General features: G+C 52.8%; 1 protein-coding gene and 1 long non-coding RNA gene across 7 annotated transcripts in view; one reads left to right on the top strand and one right to left on the bottom strand.

The window, feature by feature from the left end:
• Nucleotides 1–18,510, top strand: part of LRRN2 (leucine rich repeat neuronal 2) — a 77,690-nt gene that overhangs the window by 10,546 nt on the left and 48,634 nt on the right. The window contains exons 1-4 of one of the 6 annotated variants that reach the window (XM_070266229.1): nt 12,239–12,333; nt 14,291–14,374; nt 14,498–14,545; nt 15,055–15,264. The exons of 2 other annotated variants lie outside the window; for them this stretch is intronic. The gene's annotated coding sequence lies outside the window, so the exon portion shown is untranslated. Of the gene's footprint in view, nt 1–12,238; nt 12,334–14,289; nt 14,375–14,497; nt 14,546–15,054; nt 15,265–18,510 lie in introns of those variants that run through there. 3 more of the 6 variants (XM_070266227.1, XM_070266231.1, XM_070266232.1) reach the window with 3 other exon arrangements.
• LOC102149583 (uncharacterized) lies at nt 8,640–12,214 on the bottom strand. Its single transcript, XR_290219.4, has 3 exons — nt 12,019–12,214; nt 10,125–10,352; nt 8,640–8,814 (listed from the first exon to the last, which is right to left on the bottom strand). It is a non-coding gene; the product is annotated as an uncharacterized lncRNA (long non-coding RNA).

Below are 18,510 nucleotides of genomic sequence, written 5' to 3'. Positions count from 1 at the left end.
TAAATATTTGAAAGTAGTCTTCATTTATTCGGTAAGCATTTATTGAGGATCTATTGTGCACAAAGTACACAGGTCCAGGCTGTTAGGGCCAGGGGCTAGGTCTCCTTTATGATTAGGGCGAAATCAGGTGGGCTGTGCGTCTCTCAGCATACAGCATCTGACAGGAGAGGGAGAGAGAAGGAGGCCAAGGAGGACTGGGAGCAGAGAGAGGGTGGCCCAGGGTCACCCATGTAAGTGGATCTTCCGCAGATTGCTGAGAAGCGGCTGGCCCCACGAGACAGATCTGCCTTGTGAAGGCTCTGCTCTGTGTGGGTCATGTGCACTGAGACATGCCTGACTCCTCAAAAGGGGCGAGTCTGTTTTTAGAACTGGAAAGTGGATGTGGGAGCCGGTGGGTGCCTGCTCCTCCACTTTCGTAAGCTGCTGCTGAGGCTTGAGGGGGCCACCAGTGACCACCCAGCCACCAGACAAGAGGAGCAGATGCACCTGGACTCACCTGGGCATGTGAGCAGATCACGGCTCCCTCAGCTGGTGCTGGGAGGAGGGGAGGGGAGCAAGGGGGAGCTGGGAGCCTTGGCTTCCGTCTCTGCCGGCAGATGGACTTCTGCCTGCAGCAGGAGCCTGTCTGTTCTTCTAGCAGCCTCCCTGCAGCCTCCTCCAAGACAGAGCGCCAGAGATGCGCAAAGAGAACGTCAGAGACAGCTGGGGCCCTGGGGAGTGTCTGGCCCACGCTTCCCCACCTTCTCGTTCACATTGTAGCACACGTACACAGTCTGCCCGCTGGTCAGTCGGAGTCCCTGGGCCCGGGGCTGAAGGTCGAGGTCTTGCACACCTTTAACCATTTGTGGCCTCCAAGAGCCGTTGGGAGCTCCGGCGTAGCCAGCTCCCCCAGCCTACCTTTACTGATGAGAGTCTGAGGTCCAGGGAGGGAAAAGGACTCGCCCAAGGTCCTGTGAGTGTCATCAGGACTAGATATAAACCTCCTAACTTCTAACCCTGTGCTGTATCTGTTATCTCTTCTCAAGACTCCTTCCGCTTTCTCTCCTGCCCTTTTTCTGTGGAGAACGTACTTCAAGTGCCCGGGAGTGTACTTTCTCTAAGAGAGCATTATTCCTTAAATCTCAGAAAATGAGGCTGCGTCTGCCCCTCCCCCTTTCCTCAGCAGCCACCTCCTGCTTCTGTGAAGCCTTTGGCATCTGTGCGTAGACGTCTTCACCTTTCCAAGTCCGCCCGTTGTCCTGGGTGAGCTCAGTGACTAGATGGGCAACTCGTCTGCAGTGGTTTCCCCACCTCAGCCACTCCCTTCCAAGGTCACACCCTAGATCTTGCCATCACCTGAAAATCACTTAACAGAGCACCCTGCTTTCTGGTCAGCACCTCCTGGTCTCCCAGCTTGCTTGTCCAGTGACTCCCACACAGCCATCTTTGATCTCATTGGGACCTTTGGTCCACTGGCAGCTCCACTTTCTTGCCAACCATCCATTACCTTCTTCTGCCTTGCCTTCTCGGAGTCCAGGTAGCTTCCATGTTCCATCATTTTAAGAACTCCCCTGCCAATATCCTAAGCTCTCTTGACCCTCTGTCTTTTTATTGCCCCAGTCTGGTGAAGTCCCAGGTCTGGATTAATCGCTCTCTCTGTGTCTCTATGCCTGCGTCCAGACAACTCAACTGCTAGAAAAAGACACTAAATGATGCAGATTGGTACCTCTAAAAATTCGCCATCACCAACCCAACTTATTCTTCAAAAGTGCCTGGTGTTCCTACCACACTCCTCTGGCTATCTCTGCCCTGACTCTCCACAGCGACCATTTCACACCTTCCTCCCCACAAGTCCACCCATGCCCTCACTCTCAGCTGAGGACCTCCCTCCGACTTCACAGAGAACTACAGGTCGTCAGGCAGGACTCCCTAAGCCTGTCCAGCAACCCTGAGACACGCCTGCGTCTGCGCCAGTGCTCCCCTCCTTCCCTCCGGTCTCCGCAGAGGAGGCGACACTTCCATTGCAGCCCCGCTCCTCCCTGCCTGGGTTCTAGATCCCGGCCTCTGGCCTCCTCAGGAGCACCCTTCCACCATGCTCAAGTTTATCCATCTTCAGAAACAACAAAAACAAAAACCGTCCTCAAGCCCAGCTCCACTTCCTGCCACCACCCTGTCTCTTCTCCTTGCTCTCCAGATTTCTTGAAAGAGTTGGCTACGCTAGCGCTCTTCATTTCTGCACCTCCCACTTCTTCCTCTGCCCCACTTCAGTCTGCCTTCCTCCCCGTCGCTCTCCGGGAACAGCTCTCTGTGTCGCTAAGCACAGGGAACATTTTTTATTTCTCAGCAGCATTTTTCACTCCTTTCTGCCACTTGCTTTTCCCTTGGCTTCTCTGACCTCATATTCCTGGCTTTTCTGGTTATTTGTAAGTCTTCTTTGCTGACTCATCCCTCCTTTCCCTTTCTTTAAATGTTGGCGTCCCTCATGTCTGGTTCAGGGTATTCTTTTCCCACTGGGTACTTGTCCCCAGGCCATCTTATGAGAGGCTTCTGTTATCACCCACATGCAGGTGACACCCAAATGTACGTCTGTACCCTGCGCCTTTTCTTCTGAGTTCCATATCCTTATAGCCACCTGCCTAGTTGACTAAGTTGATGTCCCAAGAAACCTCAGACTTGGCAGATGTAAAGACAGAGTCGTGATTCTCCTCCTGAGTCTCCCACTGCCTTCTCCACTCCCTGCCTGGTCCCCCTCCAGCATTGCCTGTTTCTGTGAATGGCACCACCTCAAACCAGTTCTGTATTCTGGGAGCCATAAACTGGGAGTCATTGTTGACTCTTCCCGTTACCCCCTTACATCCAGTCCATCACTAGATGCTGTCTGATCTCGGAAACAGCACCTGCATCCATTCACTCCTCCTCATCCTCACAGCCTCCTCTTGAGGCTGCCCTCACCTCTCGCCTGGACCACTGGGATGACCTTCTAATTGGTGTGCCTAAATCTGCCCTTGGATCTCCAGTCCAGTCTCTGAATAGCTCCTGGAACGGCCTTTTAAGGACACAGATCTGATCTGGTCACAATCTCCCAGACTCTCAGAGCTCTCCAGGGATTCCCGGTGCCTGCCCTGCCCTCAGGTACTCTGCACATTGGCTTCTTTCAGTTCTTTGACTGCTGAGCTCCTCTCTGTCCTACGGCCTTCACACATGCTGTTCCCCGGCCCTAATCACCCTTCCCACCCCAAACTTCTCCTCCCGAAATCCTAGTTATCTTTCAGATCTCAGGTCAAATAGCTCTTCTTTCCAAGAGCTTCCCCAGGGTCCCTCCAGAATTTTACCAGGCCCTGTGAAACCCTCTCTGAATGACCATGTGCTTCCTTCATCACATGCATCACGAGATCTAATTATATAATTGGTACTTATTAGATAAACGTCTGTCTCTGCCACTAGGCTGTGACCCAGGAGGGTGGAGACCCTGTCTGTTTAGTTCACTGTTGTAGCACTGCTGCCTGGCACAGAGCAGGTGTTCAAAACTATTGGGGAAGTGACTTCATTCATCCAGGAAACCTTCCTCCAAGCCCAGAGTACACTCAGCATAGTCTATTTAAAATCTCTCTGCTGTCTTCCTTTTCTGCTGGGTAGGCCTCTCCTTGAGGACAGACTGCGCCTTATTCCCGTTGGTGCTCCCAGTACCTGGCATGTAGTAGTAGCAACAGTAACATGTGATGAAGACTCGCTGTGTGCCAGCTGCTTTATAGTAACTCAGCGGACCCTAAAAATAACCTTTTGCTATGGGTTCTATACCCCACTGTTTTTAACTTTTTTATTTTAAAGTAAGTTTAGATTCATTGGAAGTGCAAAGAACTGTACAGGAAAGTCTTGAGTGTCCTTCATCCAGCCTCCCCTGATATTAACATCTTACGTAACAACAGTGCAATATCAAAACCAGGAAACTGACATTGCTATAACTCAGAGAGCTTCTCCAGGTTTCACCAGTTACACAGACGTTCATGTGTGTGTGTGCCCGCGCGTGTGTAGCTTTGTGTAACCACCACCACCACAAGACGCTTAACTGTGCCATCACAAGGCCCCCTTGTGCTAACCTTTATGGCCCCAAGCCCCATCCCTGACCCCTGGCAGCCACTCGCCTGTCCTCCGTCTGTGGTTATGTTATTTCACAAATGTTATATAAATGGAATCAGACAGGCTATAATCTTTTGCTGTTGGCTTGTTTTCATCAGCGTGATCCCCTCAAGGTTCGCCCAGTTGTCGCCTGTGTCCATAGTCTGCTCCTTGTTGCTGAGTGGAGCCCTGTGATGGGGTCTGCACCCACTACCCCATTTTACGCGTGAGGAAGCGGACACAGCTCGTAAGTGGTACTTAATAAACATTTAGTAATAGGCACCTCGTGGCTGTTTATTGTACCGAGCTCAACTGAGTGAGGGTACTTTGTGCTCTTAGCACCCGCACGGTGTTTCACCAAGTCAGGGCCCAATAAATATGCCAGTGAAGACGCGGGTCCAGTAGCATCTTTGTGTACGTAGGTAGCAGCAACATCTAACTTACCCCTGTGCCTGGATATCCACGGGAGAGGAGTGTGTCCCTCTCAGTATCTACTTTCAGCTTTGCTTGGAATTCTCAGAAAAGGAAAATTTGGGCAGTAAATATGATCACATACAGGGCTGGCATTTTATTGCCCAAAAAGCTATTGGTTCCAAATCCATATATGCCTGTTTGCATGGTGTTTGCATCTGATTTGCAGGCTGCTCATTTTAACACAATGCAGAGAAATCCTTCCAGCTCCTGCTTCTTGTCGCCACTACCTCCCGACTGCTCCTGGGTCACACTGTGCTGGTGAAGCCTGCAGAAACGGTGGGTTGGGTCCTGAAAGTCCCACCCGAAGCTGCAGAGTCCGCTCAGGTGTTTTGCTTGTGGAAGAGAAGCCGAGTTACCGCCACTCGGCAGGAGCCTCAGGAGAGTTAATTAAGGAGAATTTGTGGATCTGGTGGACGTCCTCACCCTCAGGTGTGGAGAGCCAAATGTGATTAAGTGATTGGAAAGGGACCACAGGTCGGACTAGTCTCCGTCCTGGGCACAGTGCCCAGGAGACGGGCTTGCTTGAATGCCTCTTCGATCCCTCTGCTTGGGAGGTGAGGCAGGAGTGAGCTGACCCCAGCCTATAGGGACGCATTGGAGTTAAGTGGAGTCTCCAGGGTGGGACTTCCACAGAGAGTGTTTGGAAATGTGCCCCGTGGCCTCACAGGGAACCTGTGGTTTTAGTCCAATCAAGGCCTTACCTTGGTAAGGTAACACCTCGTCACAGGGTCGGATGAAAGGGTGAGACGGGGCCCTGTCCCCGAGGAGCTACTAATGGTGTTGGCGCACCTTAAGCAACTACAGATAATCAAAGGCCAAACTCAATGTTACAGGCCCTAAAGCTAGTGGTAGTTGGTGGAAAAAAGAGACCACACTAATTGGAGAGGGCGTCCTGGAGGAGGTGAGACTCACGCTGGATGTTGAAGACTAGGCCTAGGAACCCAGCAATGGGACCACATGGACTCAGAGACTCGGAAGGAAACGTTAGAAGAAAGCAAATAGGGATCTAGTATGAAGCTCACAAAAAGGTTCAAAATAAGATGTCAAGGGGCTGGCCCTGTGGCTGAGTGGTTAAGTTTGCGTGCTCCGCTGCAGGCGGCCCAGTGTTTCGTTGGTTCGAATCCTGGGCGCGGACATGGCACTGCTCATCAAACCACGCTGAGGCAGCGCCCCACATGCCACAACTAGAAGGACCCACAACGAAGAATATACAACTGTGTACCGGGGGGCTTTAGGGAGAAAAAGGAAAAAAATAAAATCTTTGGAAAAAAAAAAACAAGACGTCAAAGTTAATTTTGACCTTTGGCAGGTGATTGGGATTATGCTCCCAGGAATGCATGTCACTCTGCTGTCAGGGCACCTCAAAGGAAAAGTTGAAGAGTCCTCTCTAAAGGGATGGAGCGATAGTTAAGGAGACAGATGGACTGTTGGGAGAATGAGCTCCTTAGGGCCAGTACTGGGGGAGAGGGTGTGATGCTCTGATTTAGGACAGTGTCCTAAGGACTCAAGTGGAAGTTTGTCATTCAGGGGAATTGAACGGGAAGAAAATATGACAGCACGAGATGGTCACTGGGATAGAGCTGGCAGTGTGCCAAGAGACTGCATGAGGGCGTAAGGAGAGGCTGCCTAGGGGGTGGGGATGAGCCTGCAGGAGAAGCTGATCCCAGAGGGAGGGTGAGCACAGGGACCCGCAGACCACAGGGAGAGCCTTCCAAGAAGGAAGGGTTTTCAGCCACGCTGGATGATTCTGTCAAGCTCCTCCAGGCTGAATGCTGAGAAAATGCTGCTGGATCCAGAAGAGCTGTGGGATTGAAATGCAACTCAGGGGCGTATAAGCAAGAAGGGTCTGTGTTTAGAGGGAGTAACAGACAAAGGGGGCATTGTTGTTGTTTTCAAAAGTGGAGAGTGGTAAGTAAAGGACTGAGTTTCCTGAGGAGGTGGGAAGGGATGATGAGGTTGATTGTAAAAGGAGGAAACCTCTGTCCTTAAGTCAGAGGGAAGGCAGAGAGAAGGGGTAGCTGGCAGAGGTGTGGGGCGGAGCACAGTGAGGGAGGGCAACGGAAGTCTCGCCTGCCCATCCCTTCGGTCCCCCGAGGTCGGCAAGGTCGTCTGTCCAGAGGTCAGGGCGCAGAAGCGAGCACAGTGAGCGGCAGATCTAGAGACGGCTCTGCGGAGTGTGCTGGCAGCAGTGAGCAAGGAGTAAAAGGCCTGGGCAGGGAGGCACGAGCTGGAATCCCGGGGCTCTAATAGGCTGGTCTGCTGGCTTCCGTAGTTTCTTCCTGCAGCGCCTTGTGAGGAGAGGAACAGGCACGGGGTGGGGAGAATTGCTAATTCTTAAGTTGAGCCAGGGGCAGCAATGACCTCAGTAACCTTTGCCCGGCTCCAAAGCAGCCCAGTCTTCTGCAGACACCGCGCCCCCCCACCCCACCCCCAACCTGGCCTCCTCCCATGAACAGCCCAGCAAGGAGGTCTGCCTGCTTGGCCCTGCCTCCTGGGAAGCTCTCCACTTTTCAGAGCTTGAGGCCACTTCTCCTTGGCCTGACCTGTCAGTGGGTCCAGCTCTAAAAGAGCCCCATTTGCCCTCTGCTGCCCTCTGTGCACTGTTTTCATTTTTCTCGCCTCCTCGATCTTGCAACAGCAGCTTAATAGCCTACAAGAGGGTCAGACTGGGAAGATGAATACCAGCCTGAGGAGGACTGGTCCTGCCTCTCCATTAGGGAGGGGATGGAAGGTGGGAAGCCGAGAATGGATAATCCAAGGAAATGCAAACAGACGCAACATGCAGCTCGAGGGATAATCCAAACAGCATTTCCTCTCATGCTTGGCATGTGCAATGCTGACTTGAATGCTGCCGATTGGCTGGCCTAATTAGGTCTGACTTGGGGAACACTGGCTGCATTTCCCAGGGTACAGTAGACAGTGAGGAGAAACCAGAATGGGCAAGGAGTGTTTGCTGGAGAGAAGCCACCAGGTGAATCTAGTCATGCATCACTTAATGACAGGGGTACGTCCTGAGAAATGTGTCATTAGGCACTTCCATCACTGTGCGAACATCAGAGTGTGCTTACACAAACCTAGATGGCATAGCCTACTACACCCTAGGCTCTATCGTACTAATCTTATGGGACCACCGTCACATACGTGGTCTGTCATTGACTGAAACGTCATTATGAGGCGCATGACTATAATCCCCAAGTGTACACACAAGCAGAATGGAGGGTCCATGGTGGCTGCCAGTCTTTGAAAACTTGGCACGTCAGAGCAGTCCAGATACTGGCAGGTCAACCCAGAACACAGCTTCCTTATCAACGTATTCCTCGCATGTTATGTGTTGACCTCCTAATGGCCAGGTTAACAGGGAGAATGCCTGTGCAGATGGGCTGTGTCAGGGCAGTGGTCCAGCGTGACATATCCCTCTCACTGCCTGCACATGCTGACGTGCCCCAGGCCCGTGAGCGGATGCCTCGAGCACCTCTTTGCTAAAGGACTATGAAGGCTTCCGGGGGCTGCTGCTCTGCCCCCCCTCCCCTCACCCAGAATGGCTTCTGCTTCCTTTGCACCTTTGGCAGCAGTCCACGGTCCAGCTGAAGGAGGGAGAGGGCTGCTGCAGCAAAGAACATGAGGTTGAAGGAATATCCCACATGCCTCTGGAAATGACCCATTTGAGAAAACATGAGTTCCAGTCTCAGCTCTGGCCTCAGTGTCCTGTATAATCTTGAGCTATTCACCAAGGCTTTCTGGGCCTCCATTCCCCTGCGGAGGCCATTTTCCATCTCAGACCCTAAGGAGATTTAGTAAAAGGAGTTTCCAGTCAGCATGAAACCAAGCTGTGCTCTGAGCAGTGGCCTCCCCAGGCTTAGGACAGAGCTGAACTGTTTCTCAGTGTCCAGACAAGGGATTGTGGCAGATTTAAAGACATCTGAATTTAAGGCTCAGTTCCCAGCTACCTGTCACCTGTTTGCCCTTGGGAAGGTTGTTCTTTACCTGATGGTCAACTTTTCATCCATAAAATGGGACTTACACCTTACACGAAGTGTTGGTGAAATCAAATGAAATAACGTGTGAGAAAGTATTTTACAAATTCTTAAATGTTCGATCACTGTTAGAGGTTGAGGGGAGAGGTGGCAGGGACTGTGAGGAGATCGTGAGGCTAGAGGCATCCAGGTGTGAGTTCAAATTCCAGCTGTTTGTGTGCCTGTGGCCTTGGACAAGTTGGTGAACATCTCTTAGTTGTGGTTCCATCATCTGTAAAGTGGACACAAGTAAGCCATGTCAGAGGATTATTGTGAGGATCAGATGACACGGTGTCTGTAAAGGGTCTGGAAGACGGGAGAGGCTCCCCAAATGTTGATCCCTTCCCCACGCCCCAAATCTAGCTCCCCCTCCCTTGTCTCCGCCCTCCCAGGCCTTCAAGTCAAGGGCAGCTCGGAAGATGTAATTTGCACACACTTTCAGACATTCAGCCTGTCCTGGCATTTCTCTTTGGAAATGCCACATTGTCTACATCCTCCTCAGCCACGTGTCTTCCATCTTGGGTTCCTTCTTCTCGTCTACAGTAGGTGCTTGCTGAGGAGTGCACGACTGGTCAACCCAGTCCCCAGTCCCTGTGGAGTCGTCAGGCCGTTTGGTGGCCCTCCGCCTCTGCTAGGGACCAGCTTTCCCCGTGCTGGCTTTCCTGTTTGCCCAGCCATCCCAGGGCAGCATGTCCAGGGGACAGGAGTGCTGGAGACGGCTCAGAGAGTGCTTCTCCCTGAGGAGGGCCTCCTCCCCGTCCTGATCCTCCTTAGCCCAGAGAGCTGCCCGCTCACGGCCCACTGCTGCTCCTGCTGCCTGACAGCGCTTCCTCTGTGCTGCAGCCTGGCCAGCCTCTGACCCTCGCTGCCAAGGGTGCCTGGGAGCCCTTACCCACCCAGCTGCCCCACCAGGCTCCCAGCAGGATGGCACTTAGGCCTTTTGACTGGTCAGATGTGCCAGCCCCTATGTGGTCTGGTCTGGTCTCAAAATCACCGTTGGGGAGGAGGGGGATGTTCATGCAGATTCCCAGACAGCGCTCCAGACCAACTAAATAGATTCCAGGGTGTCCAGAAATCTGCATTTTAAATAAGCTCCCATGTGATTCTTATGCACAGTGAAGTTTGAAAACCATTGGTGTGACTTCTTTTCTCGTTTTTGTTGAGGTAGAACTCAAACAACGAGGCACACGAATCGTAAGTGTACACTTGATGAATTTGTCCATGGGGTGTACAGTAGCCCCACGTCACCACAGCCCGGCTGCAGCTCCCGCACAGGCGTGCACTCAGCAGCCCCTGAAGAGGTGGCCATCCGCAGAGGCCTAGAACCCCGATGAGTTCTGCCTGTGTTTGTGTTTCGTATGGTCGAGTGTTTGGCTTCCTTCACTCAACGTTGTGGCAGTGCGGCCTACTCTTAAAAGCCCAAACGACTTCCCTTCCCTTCCCTTCCCTCACGTTACTCTCTCCCTCAGGACAGGTTGGCGGGTAGACAGATAGGGACAAACGAAAAGGGAAAGAAAGGAAGCAGCGTTTCCAGGGCCTGACCTGAAGCCACTCTCACTGCGGTTTCCCCGAGTCCTCCCCGGCCAGGCCTTGCGGAACGGCGTCCTTCAAGCATTAGTGTCTGGAGGCTCAGGACCCGTCGCTGTGCTGCGTGGAGGACTGGGCCCATTCCCCTGCCAGTCTCCCTGTCACAGCTCCTGGGGACACTCATTTGTTGTGTGTGGATTGCCAGAGGCCAGGCACATTCCAGATGAAATTGGCCAATTTAAACTACAAATGAAAAGACAAATGAGATGGAAACTGCACAGAACAAGCCTGCTCCTCGTCAGCAGGCGTCAGTCCTGCCGTGCGCAGCCACACGGCCTAGTTAGGCCTTCCCTCGACTGAGGCCAGAGAGGCTTTTCCGTCAATGGGCAACCCTGTCTCCTTCGCAGCCAGCCAGAGGAGCAGCTCACGAGGCTTTGAGGGGAGCTAGCGAGGGTGCCTGTGTGTGGAGTCGGGGGAAGAGGGGACAGGCAGGGGACACAGAGCAGGTACAGAAACCAGGCGACAGAGAGAGGAGATTTCATCATTGCAAAAGAAAAAAATATATTTCAAGCATCTACTATGTGCCAGGCCCTGTGCTCAGCGTTCAGGTTATAAAGACAGACAGGACCTGCCCTTAAGGGTCCCCCAGCCTAGGGGAAGAAAAGAGAGAAAGTGAGATGATGATGACCATAGCAGAATAGGCAAGGAGAGATGGAGACTCGGCTGTAAAAGGAGAAGCAGCAGCTGGAAGGGAGAAGTGAGGACGCACAGGAGAGCTGGAGATGAGCATACACGGCCAGAAAGGAGGAGCGGGGGCCCACGGGCAAGCCACTGCCATTTCAAGACCAGGGAGCTACTGGAGCAGCAGGTGCAGAGCTGGGAGGAAGGAACTGGGAGGAGGAGGAGGGGGCCTGCCTCTGAGCCCTGGACCAGGGAAGGACAGCCAGGAGGACAGCCTGGAAGGGGCGTGCTCACAAATGGCTTTACAGACATCAGCTGCTTGGTTCCTGGTAAAGTGTAAAGGAGAGGGGCTGGCAGGGGCCGGGCTCCATCCAGTGAATGGAGTGAACCAGTCAGAACACACTTGGTCAGTGGTTTACTCCCCATTGTGCAAAGAGGAGTCGAGACCCAGAAGTTCTCAACCCCTGGGTCTCTATCTCATGCATTTCTGAGTTGAGAGAGTTGCAGAAAGGCAGGGAATGCAAATTTGTTTTTTTATGGAGCGAAATACAATTTTTATAATAACAATAGCAGACACTTATAAAACACTTACCATTAGCCAGGCTGTTCTAAGCACTTAACATGTGCTAATCTATCTGCATAGTAAATAGGCGGGAGAAAAATCCTAGTGCGTTTCAAAGCCAAAGAGAGGCCGGCCCCGCGGTGGCCGAGTGGTTAAGTTTGTGCGCGCTCTGCTTCAGCCGCCCAGAGTTTCACCAGTTTGGATCCTGGGTGTGGACCTAGCACCACTTATCGGGCCATGCTGAGGCGGCCTCCCACATAGAGCCAGAGGGACCTACATCTAGAATATACAACTATGTACTGGGGGGCTTTAGAGAGAAGAAGAAGAAGAAAGAAGATTGGCAACAGACGTTAGCTCAGGGCCGATCTTTAAAAAAAAAAAACCAAACACAAGTGACTTCTAAACTGTCCATCTCCTCCCCCACCACACACACACGCACACACACACTCACACACACTCGCACACTCTCACACACACTCACACTCACACACACACACACACACTCTCCCACACTGAAAATTGGTTGTGAACTGTTGACCGCTGAAAGCTCCAAGCCAACTCTCCTTTGCTGGGTGACCATGAAGCAGAGGTCCTGGGAGGCTGGATTTGAAAGCAGTCCCAGGAGCACGTGAATGATTCCAAATCTTGTGGGCCGGACATACTCACTCTCTCCCTCCTCGTCCTGAGCTGAAGCGCTCCAAGCCAGGTGCTCAGGGAGAGAGGAGACCCAGGAGAGGTCCTGAAAGATATGGCACTTGGGTGAGTGTCCCTCTCACCAGAGCCTGCTCTTGCCCATTACCAGAGCCAGAATCCATGTGCATGGCACCATGGTGGGTGTCGCCAAGGCTGTCACCAGGGAGCTAGTTTCCATGGTGACAGGAGTACACTAGACCCTCGATGTTCTCCAGGGTTACGTCATCGCCCTTCACGAATCCAGGATGAGAGACTACCGTGTAATTTTCCCCCATAAAATGCAGGAAGGTATGACTGAGAAACATGAGGGGGATGGCCAGCGAGGGCAAAGTCACCTAACTCTGAGCTGCCGGGAGGTCTCCTGGGGCCTGTCTCACAGCACTTGCGGGTCAGCTCTGGACACTATTTCATGTTGGCCCAGGGCGGGCTGTTAAAGTAGAGACCACTTTATGATAAACCTGAGAATGCCAAGTGTCTGCTGCTTTCCATACCACAGGGAGCAGAGAGGGACTTGGATTAAACGTGGTGGACAACACCTCCATGGTCTCTGACCACCACACTAACACGGGGCAGAGGAGTGACAAGGCGCAAGCCCACAAGGATGAGGGCGGGGACCAAAGCAAATCAGTGATGTCAGTGCAATTTTGGAAGTTGAGAAGCCGGCTGACTTGGCTCGTTACAAAAAGAAAAACCTGGAGGCCCCAGTGGAGGAGCCAATGAGAAATGGGCAGACCCCTGCCCCAGGACCACAGAGGGCTCAGAACTGGGTGACTCTGAGGAAGGGTGGGGGATAGGCCCCCGAGCAGGGGAGTGAGACCCGGAGCGCCTGCTCACCCCGTCCAGCAGGGACTGTCCCTGCCCACCACAGCAGCCTCCAGGAGGGAGCGTTGTTCCCAGAGGGACTAGACCAAGAAGCTCTGGCTTGGGGACATTCCTACTAGTATGGGTGGAAATGAGGCAATATACTGAAAAAGGGGGATTTGCTGAAAGTTTGCAAGCCAAATGGGGAAGCCCCTGGCCCTCTTCCTCCTGTGCGCTCTCAGAGCGCTGGTGCCTGGGCAATCGGTGACATTCGGAGGACTCCACAGAAACCTCCCACGGTGGGACCCACCAGTTAACAAGCTCTGCCCATGTACACTGAGCTCCCAGTCAGCTTCTAAATGTCTCGTAAACATAAATCAGCGGCTGAGGATGACTCGATTTTTAAGGAAAGCATCCAATATAAAAAAGCATAAGCTAAAATGGGAAACAATTTGAAGAAAGCAGGTAGTATGCAGGGAGCAAAAGAAAACAAACACCACCACCACTCCCACCACAACTGATACCTTTGGAGAGAGAAGAGCAGATTTTATGCCCACAGAGCAAGAACAAGGGGCCTTTAAAAAAAAAAAGATGTAATTCACGTACCATAAAATTCACCCTTTTAAAGTGTACAATTTAGTGGGTTTTAGTATATTCACAAAGTTGTACAACCGTCACCATCATCTAATTCTGGAACATTTTCATCATCCCAAGAAGAAACCTCACACCCTTAAGCAGTCACTCCCCATTCTTTCTGCCCCCCAGCCCCTGGCAAGCCCCAATCTACTTTCCGTCTCTGTAGATTTGCGTGTTGTAGACGTTTCGTAAGTGGAATCACACGATATGTGGCCTTTGTGTCTGACTTCTTTCACTCAGCATAGTGCTTTCAAAGGTCATCTGTGCTGTAGCGTGTGTCAGCACTTCATTCCTGTATGTGGCTGAGTAATATTGCACTGTATGGATATTTCACGTTTTATTTATCCATTTATCAGTTAATGGACATTTGGATGATTTTTGTTTTTTAGGAAAAATGCAGAGAACAAGAATGAGTTCTTAGAAATTGAAAATATACTGTTTCCTCAAATGAAAATGATTACTTTCCAGATTGCAGGCATCCACTAGGTGCCCAGCACAGGCAATGAAAAAAGACACAACATTTTGAAATTTCAAAACGTCAGGGATGAAGTGGCAGTTCTGCGGGCATCTCGAAAGAAAGGGAGGCTCTGGGGCAGCAGCATTCTTCTCGGCAGAACCCTGGAAGCAAACAGATAGCAGAAAAATGCCTTCAAACATGAGGGAGAGTGGTTTTCAATGTGAAATTATATTTCCAGCCAATTTATCAAGTAATTATGGAGATCAAATAAAGACATTTTCAAACATGCAAATTTTCAAGAAACTTACCACTTTTCCAAAAGTAACTTGAGCGTGTGCCCCCCGACAACAGGAGAGATGACAGGAACCCGGGAGAGAGACAGAATATTCACTACCCCTGGAAAAAGCCTGGAAGGACCCGCGCCAGAACCGTAAGGTTGGTTGTTAGCATCAAAGGTGGAAAAGGTGGTTGTTTACATCTTCTCCATGTGTTTTTCTATGTTTTCTCATTTTTCAATAATGATGCTGTATTGTACCTGAATTGTGGTATATTTGTCAGCAGATACAGAGAGCCAGAGGCAGGAGAGGTACAGAGGAAACAGGACAGGTATGGCACTCTCAGGGCCACTGGGCTGCGCTAACCACTGTCCCGCATCGCCGGCGCCCCATCCGACATGTCTCACAGCCCCAGGGCCCTGTCGGTCTGTGTGTCAGTCTGTCTGCCCTGCCAGGCTGAGAGCTGCCCAGGACAGGGTTGGGTCCTGTTTGTCTCGTTTAGCCCCAGTGCCTGGCAGGGAGCAGGCACAGAATCGGTGCTTGAATGAAGGTGTAGAAAGAGGAAGAGAGAGGAGGAAAGAGGAAAAGACTCCCACCAAAAGCAGCCCGCACAGTGAATGAGACCTGGAGTGGGGATGCGATAAAGGTTTTACAGGCCTCCTGGCCTGGAAATCAGAGAGGTTGATTAGAGGTCAAGGAGGCAGTCAGGCCTGGGCTTCCTCCAGAGTCCCCCAGCCTGGGCCAGTGGAGCCAATTCCTGGAGTAAATAATCCCCCAAACACGGAACTTCAGAGTTGAGAGGGACTAGCGGCCGTATAGCCAAGCGCTTTTATCTTGCAGGTCAGCATCAGAAGCCCAGAGTTCCAGCTGCACTTGCACAAGTCACTCCCCTGCTCTGTGCCTCGGTGTCTCCCACTGAAAAACAAGGAAGCCAATGAGGTGGATACAGCTGCCTCTGGTCTGACCTTCTGAGGATGTACAGCATCCCAGGAGGCCGAGGACCAGCTCACCTTGCTTAGCTGTTGAGGCTGCCCAAGGCGCAGACCCCAGGTGAGGGCAGAGCGTGGCGGGAAGGCTCCCCCTCCCAGCCAGCTCTCTGCGCCTGTGAAGGCAGCTTCTGAAATGGATGCAGGTGCGGCACAGCCTTGGGCCAGCTCTCCTTTCCCCAGAGGCAGACACTGGCCTGGGACAGCAAGTGGGGACCCAGCGCCTACATCAGCATCACCTGCTTGGGAGCTCGTTCAGCCTGCAGAATCAGGGACAGAGGAGTGGGAGGGGTTCGATGTTAACAAGCGCTCCGGGTGCTGTCTGCCAGGGCGCTCTCTGATTTGACAAATTTGGGAGTAGGCGGGCTGGGACTTGGGTGGGAGGTTCAGTGCTCATAATCAAAATAGCTACCGTTTATCCAGGACCCGCTCCACGTGGGGCCCTTTTTGACGTCTCTAATCTTTACAACAACCACACTACAAAGTAGGTATTATTACTCTAATTGTACAGAAGAGAAAACTGAGACCCAGAGCAATTTAACTTGCCAGACCTCACACAGCTAAAGAGACAAAGAGCCAAACTTTTAACTCAGGTCCGTCTTGCTCTCCCACTGCACAACTCCGGCTCCTTGCTCAGGGCCTAAACCTCTGCTTCGTGCCTGCCTCGGGCTCTGGAGGTGACCAGCTGAACTGGGAGGGGGTGGGTTTGCATAAAGGCAGAGCAGCCGTGGGGAGGGGGGTGGCAGAGGCGAGGGGCCCACTGCCCTCCTCTGCCTTTCCCTTGTCCTCTACCTCTCAGGCGTTCTTCAGGTTCACAGGTGCTGTTTTGACAGGGCGGGAAGCCGTCCACAACCTCTGTCTTCCCTCCTCCCCAGCCTCCTATTGTCTCACTAATGAAAGACGCCTTGAATAATTGCCCCTGCTGCGTGTGCAACATCCGCAGGAGAGTGGCAGCGGGTACCGGTGCCCTGCAGTGTGGAGACGCCTGGGCGCTGGCAGGAGCCCACTGGGGAAGGGAGGCAGCGTGGGGAGAAAGCAAGTAGCACGGGGAAGGGCATGGAAGGCGGTGGTAGTTCTGAAGGCCTGCAGCTGGGAGGAGAGGGTTGCGGAAGGAGCCCTGAGCGCTCGCACCCAACCACGCCCACAGGCCCACACCCTCCCGCTGGAATGGCATGGCTCCCGTTCTGAAGAGCTTGCTGAGCCGGTTCCCGGCACCTGTCCCCTGCTCCAGCGGCGGCACCTCCCTCGGGATGCGTGCTGTGGCGGCTCACCTCAGCCTTTGCCCTGGCCGTTCCCTCTGCCTTACAGTGACCAAAACCATTCGGCTTGTCCGGGACGGACGGGGTTTTTGGGTCTCAGGACTTTCGTGCTAATGCTGGGAAATGGGGACAAACTGGGCCCCTGCTCTGCCTCCTCCTCATCCACGTCTCAGTCCGCTTGTCCCCCCTCAGAGGCCTTTCCAGGCCCCCAAGTCACTCGACCCTGTCACCCTGTTTAGGTCATGAATTAGTTTTCTGTTGCTGCTGTAACAAATTACCACAAAATTTAGCGGCTTAAAGAACACACGTTTGCTGCCCCACAGCTAGTTCCGTAGGTCAGAGGTCCATCTGGATTGGCTCAGCTGGTCTCTGCTCCAGGTTTCAAAGGCCAAAATCAAGGTGTCACTGGGGCTGGCCTCTAACTGCAGGCTCTGGGGAGAAGCTGATTCCGACCATTGAGGAGGCTGGTGGAACCCAGTTCCTCCTGGTTGTAGGACTGAGGTTCCCGTTTCCTTGCTGGCTGGCCGCTCCTAGAGGCCCCTCTTCAGGCCTTGTGCACGGCCCCTACATCTCAGAACCAGCGACAGGACAGGGAACCTGCACGCTTGGAAGCGCTCTTCTGCTTCCAGCTGGACAAAGCTCTCTGGTTTTTTTTTTTAATTTTTTTAACACATCATTTTCTTTTTTTTTTTTAAGATTTTATTTTTTTTCTTTTTCTCCCCAAAGCCCCCCAGTACATAGTTGTATATTCTTCGTTGTGGGTCCTTCTAGTTGTAGCATGTGGGACGCCGCCTCAGCGTGGTTTGATGAGCAGTGCCATGTCCGTGCCCAGGATTCGAACCAACGAAACACTGGGCCGCCTGCAGCGGAGCGCACAGACTTAACTACTCGGCCACGGGGCCAGCCCCAAAGCTCTGTGTTTTTAAGGACTTGTGATTAGATTTGTCCCACCCAGGTAATCCAGGACACTCTCCCAGCCCTAAAGTGCATAATCTTAATTACGCCCATCGCTTTTGCCACGTAAGGTAGCAGATTCAGCAGGTTCAGGGGTCAGGCTGTGAACATCTCTGGAAGCCACACTGCTTACCATGTTCTTCAGAGCCCTGTCGCTCTGATCTTATCTGCTTTCATGTTTATTCTCCTTCTACTGCCCCCACCCCCAGCTCCATGAGAGAAGGGGTGGTGTGTGTGTTGCTCACTGCAGTGTCCCTAGCCCTCCTTAGACAGTGCTTGCACACAGTAGGCCGTTGGTGTTTGTTGAATGAATGCTGCAGGGACTTGAGTGCTCAGTAGAAATGGGAACTTCTGGCAAGTTCAGAGATGCCTCCCGGAGCCCACTCCTCAGCTGGGCAGATGGCGGGTGGTCAGGCAGGGGAAACCTCTGAAGGAAGAGCCCACTCCTGGCAGCAGGGCTGCAAGGCCGAGCGCGGTGCCGCCGGCTGACAGGCCGCCAGTGTTCTCCCTCCTCCCGCCAGGACCCCTGACCCACGGTCCCTCCCCGCCTGAGGCTCCCAGAGGGCAGGAGCCTGAGGCTGGGTCCCCGAGGGAAGGTGAAGAGGTGGAGGACCAGTCCAGGAGGCTGGGACTGCCTTGCCTCAGCTGGATTCAAAGCCAGTCCACCTGGGACTTCACACAATTAATTTCCCCAATCTGCAAAACCATCAGCTTCTGAGGGAAAACAATTAGCCCACTGCAAATTGTAATTGTCATCTCACTCCTGATTTTAATTTGGACTAATGAGCGCTAAGTGATTCCGGCTCCCTCCCCCTCCCACTACCCTGTGGCCCTGGGCCCTCACCTGCCAGCAGGCACTTAACCCTCGGCTGCCCACCTTGTACCGGAGGCAGGCGGGCGGGAGGACGAAGGGGGACATTTTGGGGCTGGCACAGGGCTGGGCCAGGCAGGTGCCACCAGGAGGGAGGGAAAAGCGCCTCAGGCCCACACGGGAGCTGCCTGTTTACAAGGCTCCCAGGCAATCGAAGTTTTATTGAATGAAATGGACTACTGGCTCGCTCCTCTGTCACAGCCCGTTACCTCCGGCCCCACAGTCT

The sequence above is a fragment of the Equus caballus genome, chromosome 5 (assembly GCF_041296265.1).
Source record: "Equus caballus isolate H_3958 breed thoroughbred chromosome 5, TB-T2T, whole genome shotgun sequence".
In the NCBI taxonomy this organism is placed as follows: Eukaryota; Metazoa; Chordata; class Mammalia; order Perissodactyla; family Equidae; genus Equus; species Equus caballus.
The sequence above is the reverse complement of the archived record's forward strand: the minus strand, read 5'-3'. Positions and strand labels throughout refer to the sequence as shown.